The following is an 18,591-nucleotide window of genomic DNA, read 5'->3' on the forward strand; positions in this document are numbered from 1 at the left end:
AGTAATGGTGAGTCCTTAATTATTTCTAATAAGTGGTTTATGGTATTTCTAATTCAATTCAACAAGTACTTAGCAAGATGGGTAGAAGGACCTCGCTGGGGACCGGGGGTGGCAAGGACACAAAGATAAAAAAAGATCTGATCCCTGGGATGGGGGATGGGGAGCAGAATAGAAGGCAATCATTTCCTTAACAAAAGGAACTTGTGTACCAAAGGACTCTCACCTTGGAACTGTTTTTACAAAATCAGCCTCCACTTTGTGTTCAGGGCTTGCAGGAAACGGACTTGCTTTATTCTCCACGTCATTCTCCAAGCCTCAGCCCAAACATGTCTCTCGGAATTGAGGCTTCTCCTGGATCCCCACGACCCAGGGCACGGACTTCCCTTCATACAACACATGTCGTAAGCACGTATCCCAAATAATCCGGGACTGTCTGACCTGGAGTCCCAGACGTGCTCACCTGGTTCCAGGCAGGGCTCTGGCACTGAGACGGCAAGTGATTCGAGCTGGGAACTAGAGGCCGGGGAAGGAGCACGGAGTGAACAGGACCCCTGCGCACCCGCTCCCGAGTCTGGCTAGAGTAGGGCAGGGGGACTGAGGCGAGGCGAGGGGGCTGACTGTTTGGTAAGTGAAATAAAGTTCAGGGTTCCAAGGCACTCTTTATCTATATGTAGGCGTTAGAGTCTGCTCAGAAGATAGGTCTGAGTCCTGATCACAAGCACTTGTGAGTGGGAGCTTACTTGGAAATAGGGTCTTTGCAGATGGGATCAAGCAGGGGCTCTCTGGGTGAGCCCGTCCTGAATTTAGGATGGGTCCTAAGTCCAACGGCAGGTGTGATTACAAAAGAAAAGAGAGAGGGACTCGACACACAGACCCAGAGGGCATGGCCACCTGGAAAGGGACACAGAGGTCAGTGAGGCCCCCACAAGCCAGAGATTGCCAGCAACTTCCAGAAGCTGGAGAGTCCTGGGAAGAAGTCTCCGTCAGAGCCTCCCGAAGCGGCTAACCCTGCGGACACCTCGATTTCTGGCTGTGGGAGGACACACTTATCTGCTGGGTGAAGCCGCTAGGTTCACGGTAATTTGTTGCAACAGCTCTGGGAAGTGATATTCTCATGTGTGTGCGCACACATATGTATATGTATATTTTTTAAAAAAATTCCTGCTCCATAATACATCTTTTTTTTGGTTTATAGAGTCCTCCGACATCATCAATGGGAAATTAATTCTGCTATTTCCTCATGTTTTGCAAAAGTGAGGCACAGATGACCGTGTATGCACCTGCCTGGCCTGTCTCTTTGGTCTCAGTCTTGAGGACAACAGCTACGTCACAGGCACCTGTTTCCCTGGGAATTGCTGCTGGTGGGGGGGGTGGCCAGAGCCGAGGGAGCCGTCCACCTCGACATGAGTGGTTCAGTGAAAACTAGCGTCCCGAGTGAGACCGAGTAGCCCAGAAGATGGACCGCCGCAGCCTTCCATTTGGGGAGTTCAGCTGCGGTCCCTGGTGGCCACGAAAATTCGAGGTGCCACAATTTAATTATTCAACATTGTGGGGCATGAAGAGGTTTGGGCACGGGATGCCGAGGGATCCACTGTAAATGCAGCTGGTTTATGCATAGTCGCAGCAGCTCCTGCGTGATTCAGAGGCACGAGAGCAGCAGTGTTTTCCCCACGTATAAGCTTCCGAAGGGGAGAGGGGCAGCCGTACGAGTCAGAGTGAAGCGCTCGCTTTGGATCATTGAAACCACCTGGATTTGGTCTCCTGCAGAGAAACGTCACCGTGGCTCGTTCCTGTTGACTTTCTGCAGGGACTCAGGGTCTGGTGCCACCGTCCTGGGAGCAGTCTCCCGGATGGTGTATTTGGGGCCCCGTGAAACAAGCGCAGGTCACTACCCAGCTGGAGCCAGTCTAGGAGCCAGCCTAGACACTCTCCCTCCAAATGCCATGACCTCCGGGTCCCGCTGCCCCCTGGCAACTTGCTCCTTTAGAGCAGAGGACCCGAGGTCCCAGCCCCTCTGCTTTGTTGGCAAGACCCTGCACCACCTGGTCCCAGTCCATCCTTCCTTCCATCAGTAGCCCCACTCCGCCCCTCCCCCAGCTGACTCTTTCTTCCTCAGTCTCCCCACCGCTGCCAGGCCGTCTACCAAACCCTGATCGGCTGGAGCTGCTCCTGGTCCCTGATCCTTCAGGGGCTGCGGTGTCCACCTCACGGTGTGGCTACAGGACCCCTCACACCGGCCCCCCCTTACTCCCCACCACTCCCCACCCTGCCCACTCCCTGCGGGGTCCAGACACCCAGAACTGACCCACACGCACAGATCCCTCCACCTCGACTGACACACTCTCCACCCTCCCCGCCAGGTGAACTTCTCCTGACCCCACAAGACTGAGCCTAAAATGCCAGCCGTTTTAGGTCCATATCCAAGAGGACTGAAAGCAGGGACTAGAACAGATATTGGTACATCCATGTTCAGAGCAGCACTGGTGACAACAACCGAAAGACTGAGACAACCCAAGAGCTCATCAGCAGGTGACTGCGTAGACAAGACATGGTGTAGCCATTCGGTGGAAAATGACTCATCCATAAAAAAGAAGGAAATAAGCCGACCCCGAAGGGCAACTCTTCTACGGTCTGCTTCTAAGAGGTAGGTTCCTAGAAGAGGAAAATTATATCAAAACAGAACCTAGAGCAGAGGTTTCTAGGGGCCGAGGGGATGTTTTAGGGAGTCAGTGTCCAATGGGCACAGAGTTCTTGTCGGGGAGGGTGGAAATCTTTGAGGTTTGAAGGGAAAGGGACAAGAATATTGTGAATGTCTTTGGTATCACCAAAACGTACACTTATGAAAGACAAAAATGATAACTGCCATGCTATGTGTATTTTAGCACAATTTTAAAGATTTTTTTTAAAGCAATCTCTGTACCCAGCACAGGGCTCGAACTCACAACCCCGGGATCAAGAGTTGCACGCGCTGCCGAAGGAGTCAGCCAGGCGGCCAGCATTTTTTTTTAAACTCTGAAAGAGAAATACCTGTTGCTCTGAGACGTCTTTCTCAATTTCCCAGGTGTGATCTGTTCTTGCCTCCTCCGTGCATTTGGAAACTTCCCGTGGGAGCTACTTTGTCCGTCCGCGTGCGTGTCGCCCACTGGAGAGCCGGCGCCCAGAGGACAGGGACTCATCTCCGTTCTGGGTTTCCCCTGGCTCGGTGTCGGGCCCAGAATAAGCTCGCAGGCCATGTTTATTGGATGGGAGAGGTAAGACCACCATACCGTGGGCTGAACTGGGCCCCCCTCCAAATTCATATGTTCAAACCCTACTCTCCAGTGTGACTCTTTGAAGATGGGGCCTTTATGGGAGTGATTCAGGGTGATCAGGGAGGCGCCCTGACCTGAGAGGGTCAGTGTCCCTATAGGAAGAAGAAAAGCCCCTGAGACCCCATACGGACGTCACATGGACACAAGGAGCAGGTGGCTGTTTACAAGGCAGAAGGAAGCCTCCCCAGGACCCAAGTTTCCTGTTACCTTGGTCTTGGATTTTAGCCCCAGAACTGCAAGGAATGAATAAACATGAAGGCCTCCTGCCGTATTTGCTCCAGCAGCCACACCACGCCACACAGCAGACACGCAGGCCCGTCGAGCCATCTGAGGACCCGTGACAGCGCCATGGCCGGCGGGTGCTGTGGGCGGTGGGAGTAAAAGACGGGGCAGTCTCAGGCCGGGGGACAGGGGACATCCTGGTGTCGCAAGCATCGAGATAGTCTAGGGTCTCCTGGCTGGAGTTCTGTCTGAGATCCAACCGAAACCCACCCCTTCTCACCCGCCTCTCTTCCCCCAGACCATAGCTTCAGGCTCGCCAGAAAAGAGGCTGTTCATTGGAAAGGCTCAGCACCCACGGGTACAAGACCCAACCTCACATCTGCCCCAAAGCAGGCCCGAGGCCATGGTCCCGCCCCCGGGATCCTCTGTGCCTCCGTCGAGGTCCTCTCCGAAGTGATGCCTGTGTCGGCGGGTCAAGTTGAGGTTGGCCAAGACGAGGCGCTGAGTCAGCTTCTGCTCCCTGCCCTGCCCCTAGCCTCCAGCCCCCAGCCTCTGGTCTGCACCAAGGACCACCTTCTCGCCTTCGAATTCCACATTTGCCGTCTTGTGTCGACACTGCCAACGTCGAGGTGAGAGGTAGTCACAATGGTAAAAAGCGCTAGATACCTCCGTGACTACGGTTTAGGTTAGTAAAAATGCTACATACCTGGGCGCCTGGGTGGCTCAGTGGGTTAAGCCACTGCCTTCGGCTCAGGTCATGATCTCAGGGTCCTGGGATCGAGCCCCGCATCGGGCTCTCTGCTCAGCAGGGAGCCTGCTTCCTCCTCTCTCTCTGTCTGCCTCTCTGCCTGCTTGTGATCTCTCTGTCAAATAAATTAAAAAAAAAAAAATCTTAAAAAAAAAAAAAATGCTACATACCTACCTAAGCGGGGCTCTAACCCCAGAGTCCTAGATGTTGCTTTAACTGCGGCCTCACGGGGTTTAGAAATTAGAAAGGAATGTTTTCCACTCTGCAGAGTGGAAACACTCTTATCCCACGGCCTATCTTGACAGCTTGATGGTTGCTCTTCCAACCCAGCCTAGATAATTGCATAATTAATTGCGCGCAGGTAGCGCACGCAGACGAGGTGGTTATTAGAGGTGGGGAGCCCGACACCCACTCCCCTGGAGGGTGGCCAGGCTCGCCTCTGCGCCAGGTCCCCGGTGGGAAGGAGCCTTCCGCCCCCGAGCAGGGTCTTCTGCGCACGCATTGATCCAAGGATGGCCGGACCTGGTAGTCTGGTGGCCCTTGTAATGACGGGACAAGTCTTAGGCAGAGGCCCGGCCAGCGTAGTTGCAGGGAAGCTGAAAAGAATAGAAAGCGTCCCCTGGGGCTTCAGCCATTCTCCCTTTGGGTTTCCTGAGATTCTTCTGGAAAGCCAGACTCTACTTCCTTCCTGCCCCCTCCCCCCCCCCCCCGCCAACTACCATGGTCCATGTAGCTCAGGGGTCTGACACACCTGAGCCTGGGCTGGTACCCTGAGTCCTTGGCGGTAGTCATGATGCTGGAGAACGGATGCAGCCCCACTCTTGGGACAAAGTACGTGGTGTCTGTGATGGTCAGCTTGACCGCTTGCCTGGGAGCCCAGGAGAACCTTAGCGTATGTGACAGAAGCCCACGTTGTAGGGAAGCCTAAAGCCCCCCTCCAGCACCTCTCTCTCCCCCAACACCCCTACAGGAACCTAGAGTCTGCCCAGGAGCCCTGGTTTGGGGCAGGGCTATTATGAAGAAGGAGAGGCAGGGATGGGTGGTGACGGAGGCAGGAGACAGGCACGCGGAGCTCTGGGCATTGAAGAGGTCCAAGGAAGAGGGGGTCACCTGCAAGGTGGGACCCAGAGCTACTAAAATGGCACAAAGCAATGTGGCCATCTAACCATGTGCTAACAGACCTCTCTGTGTAGCGGCCAAGGGCCAAGGTCCTAAATGGGAAATCTAAGGAGGTACCAGGGCCAACTGTAATGGGTCATCGGCCAACAGCTATGACCCTGATGTTGTATTATGGCATGAACCCTTCCCTCTCACCTCCCTCGTGCACCCCGGCCACGCCACCCCAGATCCTGCACGTTTACAGGTGAACTATTCCAATCCGTCTTTCAAGAGGCCAGTGATCACAGGTCATTCCTGAGAGGCGAAATGCTACTCTGCCCTCCTTGTGGGTAAAGGCAGACAGATCTCAGAACAAATTCTGCTGGACGTCTTTTCCTCTCTGACCAGGACATTGCTATGCACACAGCAGGTGCTTAATTCTTGTCCTAGAGAGCAGAGCCTGCCTCCCCCTGTGCAAAGAGTTTGCCATCCTACAAAGAAATGATTTCTGCCTTGTCTCCCTCTAGGAGCCTTCACTGTCAGCCCCGCCCACCAGCAGCATCGCCGTGGAAACCTGAGCATGCCAGCCTTCCAAACCCAAAACCACAGCCCAGAAAGCACCTGGCGTCCCAGGCCATGTGCTAACGGCACTGATGTCACAAGAGAAACCCCTCCCTTCTGGTCCGTGATGAGAACATCAGTGTTGTAGGTGAACAGGAAGAAATCCATTCCCAGCACGACGAACCCAACTGGGACCTAGGGGCCACTGTCCACATTCCACACTTCTTCTGGTCCACGGGAGGAAAAAAAAAGACTTTATTTATTTTCTTTTTGTCCCACAAAAATTTCAGCGGAGAACACTAACCTGGGGTAACATGAGAAAGTTTATGGGTTGGTCTGTGGCTTTCCTGCCAAGCGTTCTGTTTATTATGCGACAGGAAGATGGATGCTGCTGGAGGTGAGTCCTGGTGTGGTGGGTTTGCGCCCCAGGGCTGGGCTCCCTTGAGGGTGGTGGGGGGAGGCAGGGCGCCCATGGCAGTAGGCAGGCTTGAGGAGCTCTGGAATGGGCGCCACCTGCTACTCACACATTCTAACAGAGAGTGGGAGAGGAAAGGCACTTCCGACTGGACCAGGATGGGTTACTTTAGAGAAAGACCATCCACCATCTCCAGGCAGCACTGGGAGGTCGATACCAGTAATACCACCTGGCAGAGGACCTCCCTGAGCCGTAGAAGTTCATGGACTCCCCCAGCCTAGCACTCCCTCCTCTGGGGCCCTTCCAGGCTCTTTCTGCCACAGACAGACACACAGGAGAGACCACCGTCCGTCTAAGCTCTCGTGAGCTCTGTGCAGCCCGGTCCTTCCTCTTTACCAACTAGGTTCAGTCCTGTTGGGTAAAAATCAGTCGAATGTTTATTGTGGGCCAATCCCTACGATAAAAACAACAGCACAATCATAACCGAGCCAACAGCCATGGACGCCAGCCCCAGTACAGGCTCCTCTGTGGCACATGCATGAAACCTTCCAGAAGACATGGGTCTGGCACTGAATGGCCAGAAAGGGGCCTTTCCTCCCTTTTCCCTGTAGGGCCACACCCAGTGTCTAGCACCTTCCTCCAGCTCATGTCAAGATCTTTCTCAGAACTTTCTTCATTTGTGTCAGTGTTCTCATCTGAATAATGGGTTCAATCACCACTGCTTCATGGGGCTTTGGGGAGAAGAAGCAAGATGGCGCTCCGAGGATAGCGATTCTGGTTCTTCTCCCTCCCCAGAGACTCACTCTCGTGGGCTCTCCATAAATGTCACTTCATGGGCCATTATTTCTTTTTTTTTAATTTTAGGCAAATCTTGATTGCACATCTTCAATAACACAGGTCCAGAGCCAGGCCCGGAGGCACAGGGAATGAGGCACAGAGGCCAGCAGGGTGATGGTGTGGGGTCTTTTAGGCCCAGAAGAAGCCAGTTTCTTTAATTGTCTCTTGCAACTCACTGGACCAAGTTTTGCTTTCATCTCTTTCATTTTGTCAATTTTCCCTCTATGCACCAGGATGGGTAGGACAGAACTCATTGCAATTTCACCAATATTTAGAGAAATAAATTCTAAAAGAAACCTCCAATGACTCGGTCATAATTTAACTCCACTAACTTTACTAATAAAAGCACCACATGCTTTCAGAATCCCGATAATCCATATTTTCCTTTTCGCTCTGGCCTCTGGGAAGCTCAAGTGAAATTTAATGTCCAATTGAATAATACCTTGTGTACGTTTAAAATTTAATTTTACCTCCTGCCTTGTTTCTGACTTCCATTATCTTACTCTATACTGTACTAAAGCACATTTTTTAGAGGAAATCATCTCATATTCTTTTTTGTTTATTTTTTAAAGAGTTATTTATTTGAGAGAGAGAGAGCACACGTGATCACGAGTAGGGGGAGGGGCAGGAGAAGAGTGAGAATCTCGAGAAGACTCCCCAATCAGCACTGAGCCCAACGAGGGGCTCTCTACCCCAGGACCCCGAGATCATGATGGGAGCTGAAATCGGGAGCCTGATGCTTCACCGACTGAGCCACCCAGGCGCCCCGCATATCTTTTTTTAGATTGAGACATAAATTGTGATTTTTGTAAAAGGTGAAGAGAATATCACAATAGAAATCACCTGACACAAGAGCCTAGTTAGAAACAACCGGAGTGTCCATCGGTGGCCGAATGGATAAACAAACCATGGTCCGGCCGCACAACGGAACATCGCGCAGTCTAAGAAGGAAGGCGATCCGGGCAGCGGCGACAGCGTGGATGAAGCCTGAAGACATTCTGCTCCGCGGAACGAGCCAGCCACAAGAGGACGCGAGCTGTGTGGTCTCACCTGCCTGAAGCCCCGGGAGCCGTGGAGCGCAGAGCGGCCGGAACTAGAGCGTTCAGTGCCAGGGACCGAGGGAGGGCTTGATGGAGCCGTTTCAGTTTGGGAAGTGGAGAACGTTCTGGACGTGGATGGTGCTGATGGCTGTACACGGTGCAAATGTCCTTAACGCCCCCGAACAGCATGCTTAAAAATGGTTAAAGCGGTAAATTTTATAGTATGTATATGTTACCACAAGAAAGAAAGGAAGGAAGGAAGGAAGGAAGGGAAATCACCTGAAAATGAACACTGAAACGTTTGTCTTCTAGAAAATGCCCTAGGCCAACCTCTGATGTTTCATGTTGCGGAGGGATGATGTCGTAGCCTCCTCCTTTGGACACGTGTGCCCTCCTACCAAAGTTAGTTGTGTTCTGGGGCTCCAAGGAGGTGTCCACGTCGCACAAATGGTGACTCACCGTCACCATGCCCACGACCACGGGGCACCGCTGACACAAGCCCACTGTAGCGACAGGAGTGACGTGGGCGAGCAGAGCGCTGTCCCTGGAGCAGCCCGGCGTTCAGCTGAGCGCCAGGGCAGAGCACGGCGGCCGCCCAGGACAGGAGCGCCCCGAAGCCGTCTCAGCCCCAGTCGCAGAGGCAGACGGCCTGGGTTTGAGTCCTGGCCCCACCGCCGATGAGCTCTGTAGTGTGGGCGCGTGGCTAAACCTCTCCGAGACTTGCACGGGGACCACAATGCCACTAGGGAACTCTCCCAGCAAGACGGCAGATACTCAGCTCCCCGCCCCCAACCTCTTCCCCATCAGCGTCCCTGAAAAATACGGTCCTGCCGGCTCAGCTCACTCCCGACACCCTCTGGCGCGCTCAGCCTGTCTCCGAACTGCCCTCCATCCCTGCAGGGCAGCCTCTAAGGGACAATGACCACCATTCGCTTCTCAGAACGCCTCTGGCTGGCATCTTCCAGATCAGCAGGGCTGATTCCCAAGGGCTGGACTCGGATGTTCTGCTCACCTAGTCACTGCGGGATGACAGTTTGCAAACCCACAAAACAGGCGGAAGCAATCACGATGCCAGCGAAGCATTAGGTAAACAGAGAGCGTGATCGCCGTCCAAGGGAGCCGAAGGCAAATCCGTAACGAGAAAATGCAGTTAGATGCGTAACGCCTGGTGTTGGGCACACAGTTGGCTTTGCAGTAAATAGCAGCTCCCTTTATAGCCCCCAGAACAGGAACGATCCACTTTCCATATGGAACGATTGGCAACCATGAGGTAAGGCGAGGCCAAGGCCTGACTGAACGGGCAGTAAAGAACAATGAGCCTCATTGGATTTACCAGGTTCGTTGCTTATGTAGACAGCAAAAGGGAGAGTAAACACGGGAGCCCCTAACAAGAAGACAAAGGGGCCTGGTGACAACCCCAGTGGTAGGACGCCCTGGAGCAGGGAGCTGACCCTGGCCTGCCCACAGGGGTTTCATGCAGGGGTGGGTCAAGGCAGGAAGTCTCATACCTCGCTCGTCAGAACTCAGAGGGGGACAAACTGGATTTCCCATTGCTTCACCAGCGGCCTTATGACAGCCTCCTTTGTGGCCAGGAAAGAGAGTGACAAAGGGTCTGGTGGCAGCTCCCCTCCACCCTCCGAGACTCCCAGGCTCCTATGGTCCAGGAGGACCACAAGACCAAGACTTAGACCAGCTGTGTTTCAAGCTTTGCTCACGTGACCCGTGTTGGGTTCAGGCAGAAGCCAGAATGGAGCTTTTCCCCATGAGCATATGTGCAGGCTTGCTAATAAAATACTTTATCGGGGGGCACCTGGGTGGCTCAGTGGGTTGGGCCGCTGCCTTCGGCTCGGGTTGTGATCTCAGGGTCCTGGGATCGAGCCCCGCATCGAGCTCTCTGCTCAGCGGGGAGCCTGCTTCCTCCCCTCTCTCTGCCAGCCTCTCTGCCTGCTTGTGATCTCTGTTTGTCAAATAAATAAATAAAATCTTTAAAAAAAAATACTTTATCGGGCTCTCAGAAGTCTTGGTTGAACTACAATCATTTCTTAAAAAAATGATTTCTACACTTGGGTCTTTGTTGTTTTGAAGTGTGGTTTGATGTAAATGGAGTGAATCGTATAAATCTTCAGCACACAACTTAATGTTTATATTGGGGGCGCCAGGGTGGCTCCGTTGGTTAAGTGTCTGCCTTCAGCTCAGGTCATGATCCAGGGGTCCTGAGATCGAGCCCCACGTCAGGCTCCCTGCTCAGTGGGGATTCTGTGTCTCCCCTGCTCTCTTTCTCTCACTCACCCCTCTCAAATAAATAAATAAATAAATCTTTAAAAGAAAAAAAAGGATGTTTATATTTGTATACACCCCTGTCATCACTCCACTAAATACAGAACATTTCCAGGATCCAGAAAGTTCCCATGGCCCAGCCCCCAGCAGTGACCACCACAATTCTGCTTAGCCTTGGACTTCATATAAATGGAATTATGTAGGATGTACTCTTCCGTATCTGGCTTTTTTGTTGTTGTTCAATATTATGTCTCAGGCATTCTTCTTGATCGCTGTGTAGTATTCCACTGTGAGAATGAATACAGTCTGTGTATCACCGAGTTGCTGTGGGCTTCCTTGTCCGCGTCCTTTAGTGGACACAGGCACCCACTTCTGATGGGTGTACAATTTACAGTATCACATGGGAGGTTCACTCATTCCACAGCCTCACCCGCGCTAGAATTATTGGATGTTTTCATTTTAACCATTCTGGTTTAGTCATCCAACACGAAGAATGAAGATGAAATTCCAGCAATAAGAAATGAACAAAAGATTGGAGCTGAAGACCTTAAGTGCTTGCTTTTTGCCCATTGACCAGATAAGTAGAACTATCTGCATTATCTATGCAGCATGGGGTTTTTATTCTTTTTATCTAAAGACGTCTCTTTTTGGTAATGACAAACGTGTTTTTTAAGACAAAAAAAGTCTGTTTTTTCTCAATACATCTTTAAAGGATTTTGTTTTGTTTTGTTTTGTTTTAAAAGATTTTATTTATTTATTTGAGAGAGAGAGAGAGCATGAGAGTAGAGAGGTCAGCAGAAGAAGCAGACTCCCCGCCAAGCAAGAAGCCCGATGTGGGACTCGATCCCAGGACTCCAGGATCATAACCTGAGCCAAAGGCAGTTGCTTAACCAACTGAGCCACCCAGGCACCCCAACTTTAAAGGCTTTTAAATTGTTTCGTTATCTGGTCAAGTTGAGCTTTTTAAGAACCTCATTTTTAATTTGTAATAAAAGCTTACAACTTGATTTTTTTCAAAAAAGTCAACAAACAGCAAGCACCCGTTAATAAAGGTCTTAAATTTAAAAAAAAAAAAAAGTTTTTTTAATTTTCAGTGTGAATCTTGCACATCTTTCTAAGGATTCATTCTTAAGTAGTCTATAATTTTATGCTATAAGTTGTTTTTAATTACATCGTCTAGTCATTTGCTTGTATGTAGAAATAAACTAAATTTCATATATTGACATTTTATCCAGTGATGCCACTAAACTCGTTTATTGATTCTAGTAGTTATAGATTCTTTTGGGTTTTCTCGTACATGATTATGCCTTCTGCAAATAAAGACAGTTTTAATTTCTTCCTTTCTAATCTTTGTATCTATTTCTTTTTCTTGCCTTATTGGTCTGGCTAGGACTTCCAGCACCATGTTGAACGGGAATGGTGATAGTGGGCAAGAGGAAAGTGCTTAATAGTTTCATTACAAATTAACCTTGCAGTTTTAAAATATGGTCTTTATCAGATCAAGAAAATTTCTTTTTATTATTAATAGATGGACAGTTTATATCATGAATACATATTGAATTTTATCAGTCGTTTTCTTGAATCAACAGGCACGACCATACTTGACATGACGTGGTTACAGTGTAATCAAATTACGCTGATTGGTTTTCAAATGTTAAACCAACCTTGCATTTCTGGAATAAACTCTATTTGGTCAAGAAGTATTACCCTTTTCATATGACTCTGGATTTGATTTACTAATGTTTTATGTAAGGGTTTTTATCTACATGCATGAGAGATATAAGCCTATAGATTTCTTTTATTGTAATGTCCTTGTCGATTTTTAATACCAGGGTTTTGCCAGCCGTATAAAATGAGTTGGGAGGGGTTCGTTTTTCTCTCCCTGAAAGATGACGTAAGATCGGTATTATTTTTTCCTGAAGTGTCTGGAAAATGACTAGTGGATCCGTCTGAGTCCGAGTTTCCTTTGTGGGAAGTTTTTCAGTACAGATTTGGTTATTTTAAACTATAAGTATAAGATTCTTAGGAATTTCCTTTTCTTCTTGTATTAGTTTTGCTAATTGTAGTTTTTAGAGAATGTGTCTATTTCTTTGGGGTTGTCCTTTTTATTTGGCATAAAGTTATTCATGATATCCTGTTATCCCATTTAAAATGTATCGGGCTCTGTACTGAGGGCCTGCTTTTATTTCCAGTATTGATGTGAAAAAAATCTGGGGCTATGTTTTCTGGGCTTTTTCCATGATCAGTTTTGATGGGATTATGAATTTCGTTCATCTTTTTGAACACCTAGTTTGGTTTTGCTGGGGTTTTTTGTTTTTGTTTTTGTTTTTGTCTGTTTTACCTCTCTGGTTCACTGATGTCAACTCTTCTCTTGCTTGCTGTTGTCCTTCCATTTTCTTTGTATTTAATTTACTGGATTTTTCTCCTTTCCTGAGACAGAAGCTTAGATCACTGACTTCCAACCCCTTTATTTTCTAGCTCATGCATTTAAAACAAAAAATTCTCACTTGGGCACTTCCTCAGCGGCTTCTCGCAAGTTCCAATATGTTTATTTTCATTATCATTCAGTTCAAAGTATTTGCTACCTTCCATTGTGATGTTTCCTCTGGCCCGTGAGTTATTCAGAAGTGTGTTGCTTAATTTCCAAACACTTGGGGATTCAACAATTATCTTTCTGTTATTAATTCCTTGTTTAATTGCACTGTGGTCAGAGAATGCACAGAGAATGAAATGTGTGATTTCAGCCCTTTGAAATCTGTTGAGACTTGCTCTACGGCCCAGCATAGGATCTATTTTGATACATAGTCCACAATTCCATTTATCCCTTTCCTGGTGCCATAGATATCACGCATTTTAGCATTCGGTCACTTATGATTGCTCTAGATAGTTCCTATTACCTTAAATTTACCCTGTCCTTCCTTCCTTTCTGCAATTTGGTGCTTCCATCTGGGGTCATGTTCCTTCAGCATGAAGAAATCCTATGGGATTTCTTGTGTGTTGACTTCTTGGTAACTGATTCTCATAGCTTTTGAAGGCATTTTGCGTTAGCCCTCATTTCTGAAAAAAGCAACCTACAAAAAGATTGGAAGGGCTTTTTTTTTTTTTTTTTTTTTTGTCCTTTCAATAATTTAAAGACGTCATTCTATTGTCTCCTGGATTACGAAAATGAGAAATGCTTCACAGACCTTCACGTCGCCCTTGGGGGTCTTGCCACCTTCCACGTGTCCTCCCGATGTTCGTACGGGTCCCGTAAAAAACAGGAATGGAACGTCGCTTTTCCTACATTCATACTTGTCCTTAAGAGAATCAACAACAATAGCCGTTCCTTCCAGCTTCTCTGTTAATTCCCTCCTTCACATGAGGAGCAGGTAGAGTTCCCTACATTCTCTGGGCCTCTTCGTTTTTGCTTTTTGTTTGTTTTGGTTTTTTTGTTTAATAGCTCCCATCCAATGGGGGCCCACCATTTGCCCGACCCCACACCGGGCACGCCCCATGCTTTCTCCCAACCAACTTGTAGCCCCACACTCTGAAGCAGGAGCCATTAATTCCACTGGCCGGACGGGACACCCGAGGCTCCCGGGGGGGGGGGGGGGGGGTGCGCTGTCTCAGTTCCCAGCGGTGCTCATCCCACGGCAGTTCATTAAACTGAGGAAAATGTATCCTGTGTGGACATCTAAGGACTCACAGCAGCAAGCCACCTTCTCCTTTGTTCTCGGTGCTCCAGGTCCATCGGCTTCTTTTCCGTTCCTCCGATGGTCCAAATTCCTTCCCACCTCGGAGTCCTTTGTGCTGTTCCCTCGGTCAGCATGCTTGTCCCGGCCCTCATGACCTCGCTGGCTCTGCTCTCACAGGCCTTCCTTTCAAACATTCCTTCCCAAACTGTCCATTTGGACCCATGTCACAATTCAAATCGGTTCCCCTTTGTAACCTTTCTTCATTTCTTCTCATTTCCTTCTCATTTCCTTTCTAGCACTTGCCATGCATTGCGACGGCAAAACGAGTCTTGTTATTTATGTCATCTTGTAATGCATAGATGTTGCCTCTTTTAGACCATGAGCTCCTCAAAGGCGTGGGCTCATCTGTTTTGTTCCCGGCCGTCCTCCCAGCCCCCGGCCGAGGACGTGGCCCTCCGCGTCCCCCTGCTCCCGGGCTCTCCCCCTCTCCCCCGTCCTCCGCTCACACTCTCCGCGTCCTCCTCCTGGGGCGCGGCTGGGGGTAGGCCGGCAGCGGCTCTTCTCTCCCACCTCCCGATTCTAGTGCAGACAAGCCAGGGAAATTTCTGGGAGCAGCGCAGGTGCGTCGAGCCGGCCGCCCGGCGTGATCGTACTGGCCGGATCATCGCCGGGCTCCTGGCAGCAGGGCTCGATAACATGTTTACCTGAGTCATCTTTGGCAAAACCTGCCAGGCTCCAGGACGGAACATGTGTGCGAGAAACAGCTCTTGTGTGGCACGCCCGCCTCTCTTGAAAGGCGGTCGAGGGAGGCAGGTGTGGACGCCGGGGGAGGGGGCTGCAGGCACCAGGGCCGGGGGAGCTCACGGGCTACCCAAGTCGAGTCAGTTTCTATATCGAGCCGCAGAGACGAAAACCCCGTTTAGGTGAGGGTCTTTTGGCCATGTTTTGTCCTATTTTCTTTGTATTAGGGCTCACAACTGGCTCCTTTGGAGGAAGAATTTGGCTACCTCTTTCTTTCATTATACCCCACGAAACACCCACCGTGGGGACAGGCCTTTGTCCTGTCCTGAGCGTTCCTCAGGGAGGACGGTCCTAGGAGGAGCCCCAGCTGCTTAGAGGACACCTGCGGTCACTGTCTGTCATCCTCACGGCGCAGTGACTCTTCTGAGCACAGCCCACACCTCCGGGTCGAGAGCGGAGGCATAAACAGAGGCAGAAGGAACAAAACAGCGGACCACGTCTGATGCACTGAAGCCAGCTACCGACGGTACTGAAACGTCACATTTGCAGAGTCTGCGCCTTCTGGCCAAGCCCCCAGGGCTCGCAGGCGGGACGGGTTTGCAGCCCGGTCTGCGCTGGGTGTCTCCAGCCCCAGGTCCCCGGGCACACCTGGCTTCTCTGCACGGGCCCAGACCACACACACTTCGTGGCAAGGGAGTGGCCTCTGCCGCTTTGCTTCTCTGCGGGGAAGGTCTCCCCCGGAATTCCTTTCTGGGGACCATAAAACAAACCCCAAAACCTCTAAGGAAACAGGACCCAACAGATCTATGAAAACGCTGCGGTGAAGCACGTTGGCTTCTGTAAAAGGCTTCCAAAAGCCCAGGGGACCCAGATCTGAGGGACTGGTGCACGGTCCCCAGGGGGACGGTTCTTGGCGTCTGTCTCCTCCCTGGACCCAACCTGGAAATCACTGGGAACCACTCGGGAGACACTTAGAGGTAAACTAACGCACTTCAGCAAGACAGATTTGTGGCTGCTTCAAGCTCAGCCGTCAAACTTTCTGGCAGGAGGAATACACTCGGTGAAAAAAATACCAACAAAAATAGCATGACTGTGGCGGCTCTCATTTCCCGCAGCAACAGCCTTCCTGGGCCCCCCTCCAGGACACCCTGCACCCTTAAAAGATTCCTTTCTTCTCTCTCTTTTTTTGGTGATGCTGCTCTCGCTGTTAGAGGCATATCCAGCAGAAAGCATCCCATCTCTGCAGGGACATACGGCGTCTGGCGTTTACAAAGGGCTCCAAGCAAGCAGCCGAGCCCTGGAAAAAGCCAGAGACTTGCAGCCACTCACCTGACCGCGGTTGGGTCTGGACACGTCCTCTCAGCTCCCTGTCTCCTGGTGGCAGCCCTCCTGCACGCCGGGAGCCGGGGCTGCTCTGGGAGCGGTACCCAGCCCGAGCTCCGAGTCCTCCCTGCACGCTGACTGTCCTCACAAGCAACCACGGCCACCGTAATTTGTCATAGGCTCTCCCCACCCCAATGACAGACGCCAGTCTCGGCCACAATTTTTACGGAGAACCTGCTAGATTCCGGGGAAAGGGTGAGACCATGGCATCACAGGGCCCGTGAATGACTTGGCCAAGGTCGCACAGCTGGTCAGAGGCTGAGCTGGAATCAAAAGGCAGAATTTCCCTTTTTTTTCTTCCTTTGTCACTCAACACACCCTCTCCCTACCCCCCATCCCTCACAGAAGTGTTCATGAGCTCAGCTTTTAGAAATGCGACTCGAGTTTAACTCAGTCTGTCATGAGGAGAATTATTGTCGGCTTTTCTCTCCAGCGGCCGCCCCTCCCCTCGCCTCCTCTGTCAGAAGTGAGGACGACCCTGGGGCCGGCCACACACTGTGGTCACACAGGCCACTGCTAACTAGACTAGCTGGGTAGGAGTCAGCTAGGGTTTATGCACTTGACCTCACATTACGCCTTCTTAGATGACCGCCCCCCCCCCCACCGGCCCTCCCCCCATCCGTGAACCTCACAGCACAGCTACATTTCCTCAGAGGGGTCGTAGGGCGAGTCTGGCCATTTGGGCCACTTACTCGCTGTGGGGGAAAGTGTGGATGTCGAGGCTCCAAGCAGCTCGAGGCTTCTGTACGGGCTGCTTCGCCACATCTGGCCCTTGCCCTTTGTCACTGAGTATCCCAATCAAACAGCGACGTGGCCCCCAAGTTCACATCTCTGAAGTGGATTGTGGGGGTGTGACGAGGTGGAGGCTCACTCGTTCCTTCATGTTCATTCATTCCCCGGCTGCCCTGGCCGAGCGCCGCAGGACCCGAGGACTGTAATTAAGCGGGGGTTCGATTGGATTCACCTGAGTTCCAACTTGACCGCTGCTGGAAGGGGAGGAAGTGTTTGGCCCCCGCCCCGGGCACAGATGCCAGTGGCTGGGCGATGGAGGGAGAGCAGATGGAGGGGCTGGAGCGGGGCGGCGGGGGGGCGTCTATGCAGGGAGGCACGGCACAGATCTCGGTGAGACAACACACGTGGGGCGAGTTCCTGGTGTGGCGTGGAGACCTGCTAAAGCGTGACCACAGGTAACTGTCCTCACGGGTCCCGAGGCGTCTACGCGCTCGGTGCGTCAGGCGCGTCATCTCATTGGGCATCACGAGACCCCCGAGGTGAGCCCAGCTGGCATGGATCAAATGGGGCTTGCTGGGTGGGGGGAAGGGGGAAGGCTCCGATCTGGGGAGCGGGACACGTGAGTCGGGCACACGGAAAGGTCACGGAGCCCCCGTGGAGAGACACACAAAGCAGGCAGGAGGCTCCTGCCGACCATGCCTTCTGCGTGGGGGGAGGGGAGCACAGCTGGAGCCAGACCCCACGGTGCCAAGGGTCTCCCAGACAGCCGTGAGCAGGCTGGGAAGTGCGGTCTCAGTTGCCCTGGCAACGTGGCTGCTTGGGTTCAGGGAATTATAATGAAAAAGCCGCATGCAAATGAGGTAAATTGCAATTAGGAGGAACCACACATGGTCTGTCCTTGAAGAGGCGCTGGAGAGAATTTGTGCAGCAGACAAAGGATAGAGGAAGGAAGAACGCGGCATTGTGTGCGAGCGGCATGCGAGCGGCACGCGAGCCTGGGTGCCGCCGGCCCTTGGTCCTGCAGACCTGGCGGAAGGCCCCTGAACTTGGCGGTGGTCAGATGAGCAGTGCGTATGGTGGCGGCAGAGCTTGGGTAAGGGAGTTGCAACACAGACCAGAGGGAGTAGGAGTCACAAAAAGTAGCTGGAATTATCTCTTTACAAATCAGAACACAGAGCCATCCGAAGCTCTAGCGATGCCCAGGCTGTGCCCGGTGGAAGCTGATGGAGCACGGGGCTCCCCAAGAGAAATTCAAAGCTGGTTTTCAGAATAGTCAGCCCCCACCCCCACACTCACCGAGAACCCCAGGTGGTTTGGTGCCTGCCCCCCTCCTCTCTCCCCAAATTCTTCCCTAAAGACCAGTTTTCCATATTCTGACACCCGGGAGCCACGGTCCACTGGCGGCTTCCACCTGGGACCTGCTGCTCAGGCCTTCCCAAGCGTAGGGCCCGGCCAGCTCGGGTGATTCAGGACTGAAGCCAACCAACAGGAGAATCCCTAAGTGACAATGGATTAAGGAACCAGGCCAGAGTGAAATGACAGGAACCCCAGA

Source organism: Mustela lutreola, chromosome 8 (genome assembly GCF_030435805.1).
Source record: "Mustela lutreola isolate mMusLut2 chromosome 8, mMusLut2.pri, whole genome shotgun sequence".
NCBI lineage: Eukaryota > Metazoa > Chordata > Mammalia > Carnivora > Mustelidae > Mustela > Mustela lutreola.